The sequence below is a fragment of the Tenrec ecaudatus genome, unplaced genomic scaffold, assembly GCF_050624435.1.
Source record: "Tenrec ecaudatus isolate mTenEca1 unplaced genomic scaffold, mTenEca1.hap1 Scaffold_248, whole genome shotgun sequence".
Lineage (NCBI taxonomy): Eukaryota > Metazoa > Chordata > Mammalia > Afrosoricida > Tenrecidae > Tenrec > Tenrec ecaudatus.
In genome coordinates, this window is record NW_027458660.1 from 294,506 (window position 1) to 307,091 (window position 12,586).

The window sequence follows — 12,586 nt, forward strand, 5'->3', positions numbered from 1 at the left end:
CTATCTATTTATCTCTCTAGCTATCCTTGTATGTTATTGTTATTATTGGAGTATTTATCTCTGTTGCCTTTAATGCTTGTAGTCTACTGAGAAAGGATAGTGTTTTGATGTTCCAAATGTTTCCTCATTTTCTGGGTTACATGACACAAACCAATAGAAGAAGAGAAAAGAAAAAAATTTAACCCAAGTAATAACACCAACAATAAAACCAATTTAGTCTTTTTTTTTTTGGAGAACTTTCTTTTATTCTTGCAGTTTTATACCAGGAATTCAACATTTAATAATCCATTTTCCACAATGAACCCTTAAATTGTACACTGACATCCTTTAACTCCTTAACTTATTTACCACTCTCCTTCAAGTCTGAAGAAAATTATTAATTCATTGAGTTCCACAGACAGCACAGTCCCACTGAGATGACATTGAGCCTGAACTCCTCCACTCATATCAGAATTAAGAACAGCCAGTATCAAACTGGCCCGAAACCTGATTGTGTTCTTGGCTCAGGATATCTATAGTAAATTTGTGAAGTCACACTAAAACAGAAAAATTAAGTAAGGGATGTATGTATTATAAAATTTTTTTCACAGTACAGTAAAAATTAACATTGAAAGTTTACCAAATTTTAACCATATAATCGGTGTTTTAGCCAATTAAAAAATTTTAAATGCTTGATTAACTGTGACTCAATTGCAAATAACTTCATGTAGGATCTTTTTTTTTCTTTTAAAGTTTGCCCAGCCTTTTAAAATGTTTACAGAATTAATATAACTTTTAAAACATCAAAATATGCTTGCTGTACATATTGCACTTTTCTGCTAGAACTGGGCTAGAGTCTTCCCTGGCAAGACACCAAAACTATTGAATAAAATATACTTTTAAATCAATAGGTACTTGATTATTTTCCCTGAAATCATCAACATCATTACCAAAATCTTCCAGGATTTTGTAAGATTTGATTCCTTAAATACAGCTTTAAAATTAAGTTAAAGAGGGAAAAAAGCCCTCAGATGTTTGACTTTTATTGTCCTTGTTCTGGTCCTTCAGTGACCAAAGAGGATTTAAAACAAATTGTGTTCATGTTTCCTGACTTAATAAAAAGCTACAAATCCAAATTTTAAAATTATATTATTCAACTTAAAAATTATACTAATCAAAGAGCTATAAATCTTGATATGTCTATGTCTGTCTATCTGCAGGTTCCTTAGAAACTTTCAAAATTTTTATAATTAAGAGGTTTTAATCAATGATGCAGTAAAATCAAACCAGGTAAGGAAAATTATTTTGCAAAAATAAAATCACTTCCCAAAATGCTTGACAGAAACCAACTATTCATTTTCATTTGTGTTCCATTGAAGACATTACTGAAATCTGTCCAATGGTTTATTTCCAAGTGGTCCACTATGAAAATCTTCGGAATGTTCTAAGACTGGCTGTAGCTAGAGTTCTGACTTCCATTTGGACCCTGCTCTCCTTCACTGTTTGGAGGTGGTTTTGGTTTGGGCATCTTACTAAGAATAGTTGCCATCTCTTTTCTCTCATCAAAATTCTTCCACTGTTCATAGAGTTTTAAAATGACCCTGATTATTTCCAAAATCTTTTCCATGTCCACAGAAAGCTCAGCAAACCATTGTCTGGCATCTTTCTGCTGTACAACACAGGCCACATGTAGGCAAGCTAAAGCTATCATGAAAGGAGGGTACAGTAGGCAAAGCTCCGTTCGATAGGTATCATTCACTATCCTCCATGCCAGGGGAAGCAACATGTCTTCTTGGCCCATGTCCTGCACATACTGGAGCAAAGGTCTATAAGGATGATACACTATCAAGCAACAATCCATTAGTTCTAAAAGATAAAATTCACATTCTAATACATGATTCATCCTATAAGGAAACTCCTTTGGAAAGGCATATGAAAATCTAGTTTTTAATACAGAAGTAGCAGCAGCAATCAACCTTGTATTTGAGACTACTCCAAATTCCTCTACTTTGGATGCCAAAAACACACAAGTAGGGGCCATTAATATGGGATCTATACTTTTCAGAGAATACCTGGCATAGAATCTCTTGAAATAGACTGTAGCAGTGGCAATAACTTGCTGTCTTAATTTAAGATGTTCAACTAATGCCTGAATAACATTTGTAAAAAATATTTGTAGTTTCCAATACTCTTCTTCTGAGAGAAATTTTAAGTCCTTTTGGCGCTCCTTCAGAAGGTCTTGTTTATCCAAAATCCATTGCAAATAGTGGGAGCTCTGCCAAAAGTTCCCTGCCATGGAACACAGCTTGTCCTGATGAAGAAGCACCAGCCGGCGGAGCGACCCGCGGAGCGACCATAGACCCAGCCCGCTCGGTACCCGAGCTCCGTGACTGCAACCAGCTCCACTCCGCTCCGCGGCGGCAACCCCAATTTAGTCTTTTGGTTAAGAATTACTCAGACTTCCCCACTCCTAGGCTAACCCTTGAAAGAAAAAGAATGAGATAAAAGACCATAGGGAGGAAGAAAGGAGAGTGAGAGGCAAGGGAATAAAGAAAGAAGGTGGCAGGGTTGTGTGAACAATTAATGTGGACCTTCTTTGATGTGTATTAAAAATAATATTGACTGGTTTTTTCAATACTCACCAAAAATTATTTATATCAATCAAGAAAACCTCACTACTCTGGAATCAATTATGACATATAGCAACCCTTTGGACAGAGTATAGAACTGCCCCTGTGGGTTTCCAAGGCTGTAAATCGTTACAGGAGTAGAAAATCTCATATTTCTCTTGGGGAGTGGGGGTGGGGTGGGGGGAGTTTCGAACTTCTGATCTTGCAGTTAGAAGTCCAACTCATAATCTACTTCACCAACAGGGCTCCTCCTTTCATCATTAATCTAGACTGTTTGACCTTCTTGGCTTACTGGGTTTTATTTTCTCGCTTTGGAAGATATGGTACCAAAATACACACCATTTCCTAGCCCCCCAAAAAATCAAAAGTAAGCACAAAAAAAAAAAAGGAAAAACTAGCAACCCAATCCAAACCAACTAACCTATTTAGCCATATAGATAAAGGATACTAGTAGCCAACCTCTGTGTTGGGGGCAATAGGGATGGATGGGGACTGTGGTTAACAGGCACATGTCAGCTCATCCACAGGGGACATTCAAATTCTAGCTCCAGACTGTTGTTGCCTTGGGGAAATGCAAGGATTTTAAGGCCTGATTTTCTGTTTGTAACTGAGATGCTGAGAATATAAAATTCGATGTGAAATCGTCAACTTTTCAAATATTGGATCACATTAGTTAAAACCACTTTTCAGGCTGCTCATCATCATACTAGCACATCATTAGGCTAAAATCATATCAAAGACATCTGGTTTGTCCCCTGTGCCCTTTAAGGACAACTGAAACATAAGGACGGGAATGTGACATTCATTCTTCCTCTAGACCCTCACCCTTTGCCTCCATTGGCTGGCGTTCATAGAAGAGGCAGACGGTTTTGTTCAACTTCAGCATAATCAGAGTCCTGAGAGTTAAACACAATACATATATAATTTCATACTAGTCGTTTTAATATTAGCCCAAACAAAACCAACAAAAACCCAACCCGTTGCTGTTATGTTGGTTCTGGCTCCTGAGGACCCCCTAGGTGCCAGGGAGAAACTACACATCACAGGTTTTTCAAGCCTGTGGGCTTCTAGAAGCAGGCCATTATTTATTTCTTCTGAGGGGTGCAACTGCCCACCACTTGATACGTTGAGTCCTTAACCATTTGTGCCACCCAGGGTCTCCCAGTCTTCGTATGTGACCCCCAAATTCCTTGACAGGCTACCTATAGGAAGGTAGAGTCTATGCCCTTTCCCCTTAAATTGGGATGTTTCATGACCTCTGTGACCAATAGATTATGGAGAAGATGACACTGTGACATCTAGTTTGGGCAACCCCCTTCCCTCCCCCAAAGTGCTTCACAGCTTCTGAAAAATCCCTTCAAAGTCTTCTTCTTGAGTGCTCACCCTCAGAATGTCCAGCCTCCACGTGCTACCTCTCAGGACACTTCTCTGCACCCGGACACTATGCTGAAAGAAGCCTGAGCCACCTGGAAAGGCCACGTGGAGACACTCCAACCAACAACCCAGCTAAGCACCCAGCTAACGGCCAGCTTCAGCTGCCAGCACTCTGAGTGCACGTGTACGCACTGGAGTCACCAGAGGCCCCTGCCCCAGTTCCCATGTGACTGCCAACTCATGGGAGACTCCAAGCACGACCCAGTGGCCTCCCAGAAACCACACGATGATGGTCCTTGTTTGAAGCCACTGCGTTTGGCCGAGGGGGCGTTTCTTGCCCAGCCACAGGGATGAGAACCTGCATCTCAACAACATGCAGGTGTGTGAGGGGGCCGTCTCTTGAGCAAGGCAGCCTCCCTTCTTGTCAACTCCTGGGGATTTTTGTTGTTCTTGCCACTGCTGCCCCAATTCCCCAGGAGCTAGAGGAAGGCAGGCAGCAGGCCTCAGGTGGCCAGGAGGCAGGAGCCTCTGTGGGATGCAGTTACAATGGGAGATATAACCTTAAAGGCAGGAGCCTGACTTTACCTTTGCCTCCTGGAGATTTCGGGTGCAGAACACCTGTCAAATCCCATCATCTGTCCAACCCTGATCATATGTCTGTCTTATGTTTGCACACAGGACGCAGACTTGTGAACACCCAAAGAACAGGGTCTGGCGCCAAAAAACCAGCGCCAAAAGGAACTGATGTTTCTCCAGCAATGGGGAGGGGTGGGATGAGAGGAAGAAAGGAGTACAAATCACTGGATGAAAACAAGGTGGGGAAAGGAAGGAGGAAAGGGAGAGAGTGAAGGAGGGAGACTGGGAGGCTGAAGGGAAAAGGCAGGGAAGGAAAGGAGAAAGGTGGGGGTGGGGAGAGAAGAGCGAAGAAGAAATGGAGGAGTGTGGGAGGGAAGATGGAAGGTGAAGGCAGGCAGGAAGACGTGAGCAAAGGGAGGGAAGGAAGAAAAGAGAAAGAGAAGGGCAAGAAGAAGAAAGGAAGGTAGGGAAGAAAGGAAGAAAACGAGAAACCTAATGTCAATGGCACCCTCTATGTTTTTATTTCCTGTTTTTCTGAGGTAGCCTCTTCAGCAGAAGCAAATGGGCTGAATCGCCTCAAACTCCACCTAGGTAGAAAGCACGGGTTTCATTTCGCCAGGGCCTGTGAAAATGTTTGAACTGAGCAGCATTAACATGGAGACAGCGATTACCCCACGTGGCTGTTGCGCTCTGATGATACCAAGGCAACGGGAATGGGGGCTCATTATTTCACCAGGTGACAAAAAAAATTGTATTTTGACGTTTCACCCTGAACGTGGGGAAGGGGGGCGTGGGGGAGGAATCAGGGGCCCTTTGTGGAGTCTCCTCTTGCCATTGTGATGCCCCTTGGCCTGCCAACAACCTGAGGTCCTGCACTCTGCCAGTGAGGGGCTTGGCTGCAGGCCCTAGCCCAGCATTTCTTATCAGATTTACTGTGACAAGTGATGGGAGAAAAGCAAGATGCTGTTAACAGCGCATCCGTTCAGACCCTGCTATTTAGAAATTTGGATTTATATTTTGTCAGAGAGAAGTAGCACTGATGTTAATCTTTGCACTACCCTTGGAAAAAAAGCATTCATAATCTTAAAACAATAATCCATAGCATTTGTGGAGCTCTGAGAACCAAGGGATGGTCACAAGCATTTTTAGACAGATGTCTCATTTCATCTTCAAAGCAACCCAGTGAGGAATAAGAAAAGTTGGCTTATGACTTCCCTTTTTGGAAAGTGAGTCTTTGGAAGCACAGAGAGGTCCAAGGTCACATAGTCAATAAGTTAGAGAGCCTGGATTTGAACCTGAGCGGTCTGCTGCCAGAGGTACATTTTTTGCTTGTGTTTATTAAGGCAACTTGCAGCCCTGGCAAGGATTCAGATAGAATTGAGGATCATTTTTTTTAACAATTTATTAGGGGCTCATACAACTCTTATCACAGTTCATACATATACATACATCAATTGTATAAAGCACATCTGTGCAGTCTTTGCCCTAATCATTTTTTTTCTCCTCTTTTCTTTTCTTGCATTTTAATACGGACTCATACAACTCTTATCACAATCCACCCATATTCATACATCAATTGTATAAAGCACATCCATACATTCCCTACCCCAATCATTCTCAAAGCATTTGCTCTCCACTTAAGCCCTTTGCATCAGGTCCTCTTTTTTTCCCCCTCCCACCCCTTCCCACCTCCCTCATGTGCCCTTGGTAATTTATACATCGTTATTTTGTCATATCTTGCCCTATCCGGGGTCTCCCTTCCCCGGTTCTCTGCTGTCCCTCTCCCAGGGAAGAGGTCACATGTGGATCCTTGTAATCAGTTCCCCCTTTCCAACCCACTCACCCTCCACTCTCCCAGCATCGCCCCTCACACCCTTGGTCCTGAAGGTATCGTCCACCCTGGATTCCCTGTACCTCCAGCCCTCATATGTACCAGTATACAGCCTCTGCCCTATCCAGCCCTAACAGTGCTTCTCTCTATCCTTGTGGAGCCCTGGTGATGGGCTGGGCTGCTAAGTAGTAGGTTAAACAGGCTTTCCCCTCCTGTGAAAAGTTACACTCTCGGGAAACTCACGGGTTGCTCTGAATCAAGGTCAACTCAATGGCAGTGAGTTTGGCTTTTTAATGTCTCTCCCTGTTGTTGGTGTTGTTGTTGTTGTTGTTGTTAGTTTGCCATCCAGTTGGTTCTGGTCCATGGCAAACCTATTCACAGCAGAATGTAACAATAACAGCTCCTCCTCCATCCACCCAAGTGTTCCTATGCTCAGTCCTCTTGTTGTAGTCACTGTGTCAATCCAGCTCTTCAAGGGCCTTCACCCTTTTTTCACAGCCCTTCCATTTTTCTAAGCATGATGCCTCTCCAGGGACTGGTCTCCACTGACAACATGTCCAAAGTCTCACCATCCTTACTTCTAATGGGAATTCTTGCCGTACTTCCAAGACAGATTTTGTTTGTTCTTTTGGCAGTCCATGGTACTGTCAATATTCTTTGCCAGTACCATGGTTCAAATTCATAGTTTACCTGGGTCTTCTTCACTCAATGGCAAGCTTTTCACATGCAGATGAGGCAAATGAAAATACCATGGTTTGGATCAGGTGCACTTCCTGCTTAAAGTAACATCCTAACTTTTCAACATTCTAAAGAGCTCTTATGCAGCAGATCTACCCAGTGCAATGTATCTTTTCATCTCTTGACTGCTGCTTCCAGGAGCATTGCTTGTGGATCCAGACAAGACAAAATCCCTGACAACTTCAAGTTTTTCTCGATTTATCATCATGTTACCTATTGGTTCAGTTGTGAGGACTTTGGTTTTCTTTGTGTTGAGTTGTATCCCACATTGAAGTCTGCAATCCTTGATCTTCACCAGCAAGTGCTTCAAGTCCCCCATCCTTGTCAGCAAGCCAAACTGTGTCGTCTGCATATAGCAGGTTGTTAATAATATTTCCTCCAAATCTGATTCTGTGTTCTTCTTCATATAATTTGGCTTCTCTGATTATTTGCTCACCATACAGATTGAAAAAGTATAATAAGTGGGTGTAACCTGGATGCACACCTTTCTTGATTCTTAAACCATGCAATCTACCCTTGTTCTATTTTTGCTACTGCTTCTTAATCCATGTACAAGTTTCACATGAGCAAGACAAAGTGTTCTGGAATTCCCTTCTCAAAACTATCCATGTTTTGTTATGATCCACACAGTCAGATACCTTGGGTGTTAATAAAACATAAATAAACATCTTTTGGGTATTCACTGCTTTCAGGCAAGATCCATCTGATATCTGATATCCTTTGTTCCACATCCTCTTCTGAATCTGGCTTAAATCTCTGGGAAACCAAACTCACTGCCTTGTAGTTGATGACAACTCATCCTGACCCTATAGTATAGGGTAGAACTAACTGCCCCTGTGAGTTTCTGAGACTGTAACTCATTATGGGAGTAGAAAACCTTGCCTTTCTCCCACGGAGTGACTGGTGGTTTTGAACTGCTGACCTTGGGGTTTGCAATCCAACCTGTAACCACTGTGCCACGATGGCTCTTGAATGCTGAATATGGTAACTTTCTGTCAATGAATTAATGCAACTGTTGTTGTATTAGCTTCAGTGCAATTTGACTCACATGTGATGCCAATGATAGGGGTACATAATTCGACCATTCCGTTTGTCTCCCTTCTTTGGTATGTATACACATATGGATCTCTTCCAGTCCGTTAGCCAAGTAGCTGTATTCCAAATTTCCTGACATAGATGAGTGAGTGCTGCCAGTGCTTTATCGGCTTGTGGAAACATTTCAATAGATATCCCAGCAATTCCTGGCATCTTGTTTTGGGCTAGTGCTTTCCATGCATTTTGGATTTCTTCTTTCCTGACCATTGGTTCTTGCTCATATGTTACCTCCTGAAATGGTTGAATGTTGGTCTATTCTTTTTGATACAGTGACTCCATATTGTTTCCATCTTCCTCAGATGTTTCCTTCATCATTCAATATTTTTCCCATAGAATTTTTTAATATTGCACCTCGAGACTTGACATTTTTCTTCAGTTCTTTCAGTTTAAGATATGCTGAATATGATCTGTTTTGGTTTTCTAACTCTAGGCCTTTGCACATTTTGTGATAATATTTTACTTTGTATTCTCGAGTTGTCCTTTGAAATTTTCTTTTTAGCTCTTTACTTCATCATTTCTTCCATTTGCCTTAGCTACTCTCTGATTAAGAGTAAGTTTCAGAGTCTCTTCTGACATGCACTTGTATCTTTTCTTTCCTTTTTTTTTTTAAATGACACTGTGCTTTATTCAGAGATGTTCTCAAAATTTGGTGGGTTATTATCAAGGTTGTATATTGACTCTCGTGTACTTGTTTGCATTTTCTCTAACTTCAACTTGAGCTCACATATGAACAATTGCTGATCTGTTCCACAATCAGCCCCTGGACTGGTTTCAGTTGCTGATATTGAGCTTCTTTTATTGTTTCTTCCCACAGGTGTAGTCAATTTGATTTCTGTGTATTCCATCTGGAGAAGTCCACATTTATGGTCACCTTTTTTGTTGTTGATCATATGTTTGAAGAAATCATTAATCATGCAAAATTCTAACATACAATCAAGATAAATTGGTAATTATTGGTGATTGGAGTGCAAATGTAGGAATCAAAGAGGAAAGAACAGAAGTTGGAAAACATAGTATATGCTATCAGCAATTTATTGGTCTTGCAAACTCTGTCATGCGATCTCCAGCTAGGTTTCTATCACCAAGACCATATTTTTCAACTACTGATCCTTCCTCTTTGTTTTCAACTTTTGCATTCCAATAGCATTTTGATAGCAAGTCTGACAAATTTGGGACTGAATATGGTGGTAGAATTATTCAATTTCTGTGTCACCAGCTTTGGGTGGTTGGTGCATAAATTTGAACAATAGTTGTATTGATTGGTTCTCCTTGAAGGGGGCTACATAGCATCCTATCAAAGATAGCATTGTACATTAAAATAGATCTTAAAATGTCCTTTTGATGATGAATGCAATGTTGTTTCTCTTGATTGTGTCATTTCCAGCAGAGTAAACCATAAGATTTTCTGTTTCAAAATGGTCAATATCAGTCCATTTCCGCTAACTAATGCTTACAATATCAATCTTTATGTATTCCATTTCATTTTTAATGACTTCCAATGTCCCTAGATTCATATTTCATACATCCCAAGTTTCAATTATTAATGACGATTTGAACTGTTTCTCCTCATTTTGAGTTGTGCCCCATCAGCAAATGAAGGTCCTGATAGCTATACTCGATTTGCATCATTATGGTCGACTTGCCTATGAAAAGCCAGCTCTTCCTCTTCCTCAGCCGTATTTTGAATACTTTCCAAGTTGAAGTGCTCATCATCTGGCACACGTTCTGACAATGTTCTTCTGTTGTTCATGGGGGGTCTAGTAACTGACAGTGTTGCTGCTATCCATAGGGTTTTCAATGGCTCATTCTTCCCATGCGGGCAGCCAATTCCTTCTTCATTGTCTGTTCTTTGTCTGGAAGCTCTTTGGGTGACCCTGCTGGTATATGAAATGCCAATCACATAGCTCCCAGTATCTCACAAAACAAAAGTCACCACAGTACCACAAAATGCCAGACAAGTGATGGACCTCTATTCTTAGTGAGACGTGGCCTGGTGGGAGGAGTGGGCCCTTAGTTGGTTCTGATCCACTTACTGGAACAAATACTGTTAGTTCTTATTTTGTAAATGTGAAATGCATAAAAGAGACCCCCCAAAATATCCTCCAATTCAGACTTTCTGCCTTTTAAAAGAGGATAACCCACTCTGATTCAAAGTAATTGAGGTGTTTTGTTTTCCCCTCCCTCTGAGGCTACAGAGACTAGACTAATCACAGCTGAGGTGGAGCGACTGAAATGACTTAAAGCACCAGCTAGACTGGCTGTCAGAAGCAGCTACAGTCAACAGCTACAGACTGACAGAGCTGCTCAGCCAAGAGCTGAGGGTTCTCAACTCCCACTTCTACTGATGGGCACAGCCAGTGGCTTCTGGGAGTTGACTGGAACCCAGCAGCCAGCTGTGAGGAGCAAGCTAATTCATCTCAGCCTGGCCCAGGTCATCAAGTCACTGAAGGAGTATTGGGAAAGAGGGAAGAAATTTGGGGTCCCACATTTGGCCACAGACAAAAGTTGTTCTGTGTTTAGACAGTAGTTCTGGGCCTGAGTTTGGGGCAGGTGTGATGAAGGAAAGTCGGCTCCCTCCCTGCATCTGGGAACAGATGGTGGGGCTGCCCTGGAAACAGCAGGCCAGTCAGGTGGAGCAAAAAAGGCTTGGACTCTAAAGCCCTGGCAGGGCAACTGAAGCTACCTCGACTGTTTTTTCTTAACCCAATGGCTCCCGCTACCCTCACCACCCCCAACTAGGTAAAAGGGAAGAAAGATGCATTTTCTTTACAGAGGCAACTTTCTAGAAAGGAGACCAGCCCACCAGCTGTGAAAGGTCCCCTTAAACCATTTTACTTTGAGCAGGAGGAAGAAATGTTGAGATTCCCAGAGCCACGTGGAATTGTGGATCCTCTAGTTTAGGTTCCAGTGATGCCAGATCGATTTTTCTAGAGAAAGTCAAAATTCCTGTTTTCTTAAAAAGCTCCTGATTTTTTCAAAGGCGATTCAATAACATTGGATAGAAGCCAGGTAGGCCAAAGAGCCCTGGTGGCACAGTGGGTTATGTGTTGGGCAGCTAACTAGAAGGTCAGTAGTTTGAAACCACCAGTCACACTGGGGATCGGGGTGTGGGGGATAGGGTGGGGGTTGTGCAGAGATGAGACTTTCTAGTCCATATAGAATTTCAGCCTCGGAAACCCACAGAGGCAGTTCTGCTCGGTCTTACAGGGTCACGGTGAGTTGGAATCTTCTAGATGGCAGTGAATAAGCAGGCCAACCAGAGTCCACACAGGTCCTCATTTGGCTATGGGAGTCCCCAGTCTGTGACCCTCACGGAATCGACCTTTGTGTATCGATGTTAAAAGTGAGATCCAGAGAGGGGAGTGCCTGTCCCCTTGAGGAGCAACGAGTTGACTTTCCAGTCTCCAATCTGTAGCAGACACTCCCGGTGCTCCTTCTCTTCACTCCCAAATTCCTGATTCCGTGTACTCGCCTCAGTCACCAAGGGCCAGCTCTGAAGATCACTTTGCTGGTGCTGGCTGAATGTGCTGAGGAACATATGCCAGTGGGAACAGCCCTGACCAGGCCCCTCACTCCTTGGATGGCTAAACTCTGAGAGGCGTGTGCTACACCCTACCACTGGAGACTTCCTAAGTGATTAAGCAGCAGGTTCCCAGGTTTGTAATTGGATTCACAATCTACCCCACATCATTACCTGCATGCTCAGAGTTTCCTAAATAAGCTCATTGCCTTTAAGTCTTTGGCCAGGGTCTGCTTCAGTGAGAACCCAAACTAAGCCCAGGTCTGAATCGTTATGTGTCCTTCCTGCCATCCATTTGATGCCAACTCATGGCAACTCTATAGGATGGGGTAGAACTGCACCTGTGAGTTTCTGAGACTGGAACTTTTTTTTTTTAAAACATTTTATTAGGGGCTCATACAACTCTTATTACAATCCATACATATACATACATCAATTGTATAAAGCATATCCGTACATTCTTTGCCCTAATCACTCTCAAAGCATTTGCTCTCCACTTAAGCCCTTTGCATCAGGTCCTCTTTTTTTTAACCTCCCTCCCTGCTCCCCACTCCATCATGAGCCTTTGATAATCCACAGATTGTTATTTTGTCATATCTTGCCCTATCCGGAGCCTCCCTCCCCCCCTTCTCTGCCGTCTGTCTCCCAGGGAGGAGGTTACATGTGGATCCTTGTAATCTGTTCCCCGTTTCCAACCCACTCACGCTCTACTCTCACAGTATCGACCCTCACACTCCTGGTCCTGAAGGTATCATCCACCCTGGATTCCCTATGCCTCCATCTCCTATATGTACCAGTGTACAACCTCTGCCCTATCCAGTCCTGCAAGGTAGAATACGGAAC

General features: G+C 42.6%; 1 pseudogene; it reads right to left on the reverse strand.

Moving 5' to 3' along the window:
- Positions 1–236: 236 nt before the first annotated feature.
- Positions 237–2,336, reverse strand: LOC142436379 (cyclin-C pseudogene; annotated as a pseudogene).
- Between the last annotated feature and the right edge of the window lie 10,250 nt (positions 2,337–12,586).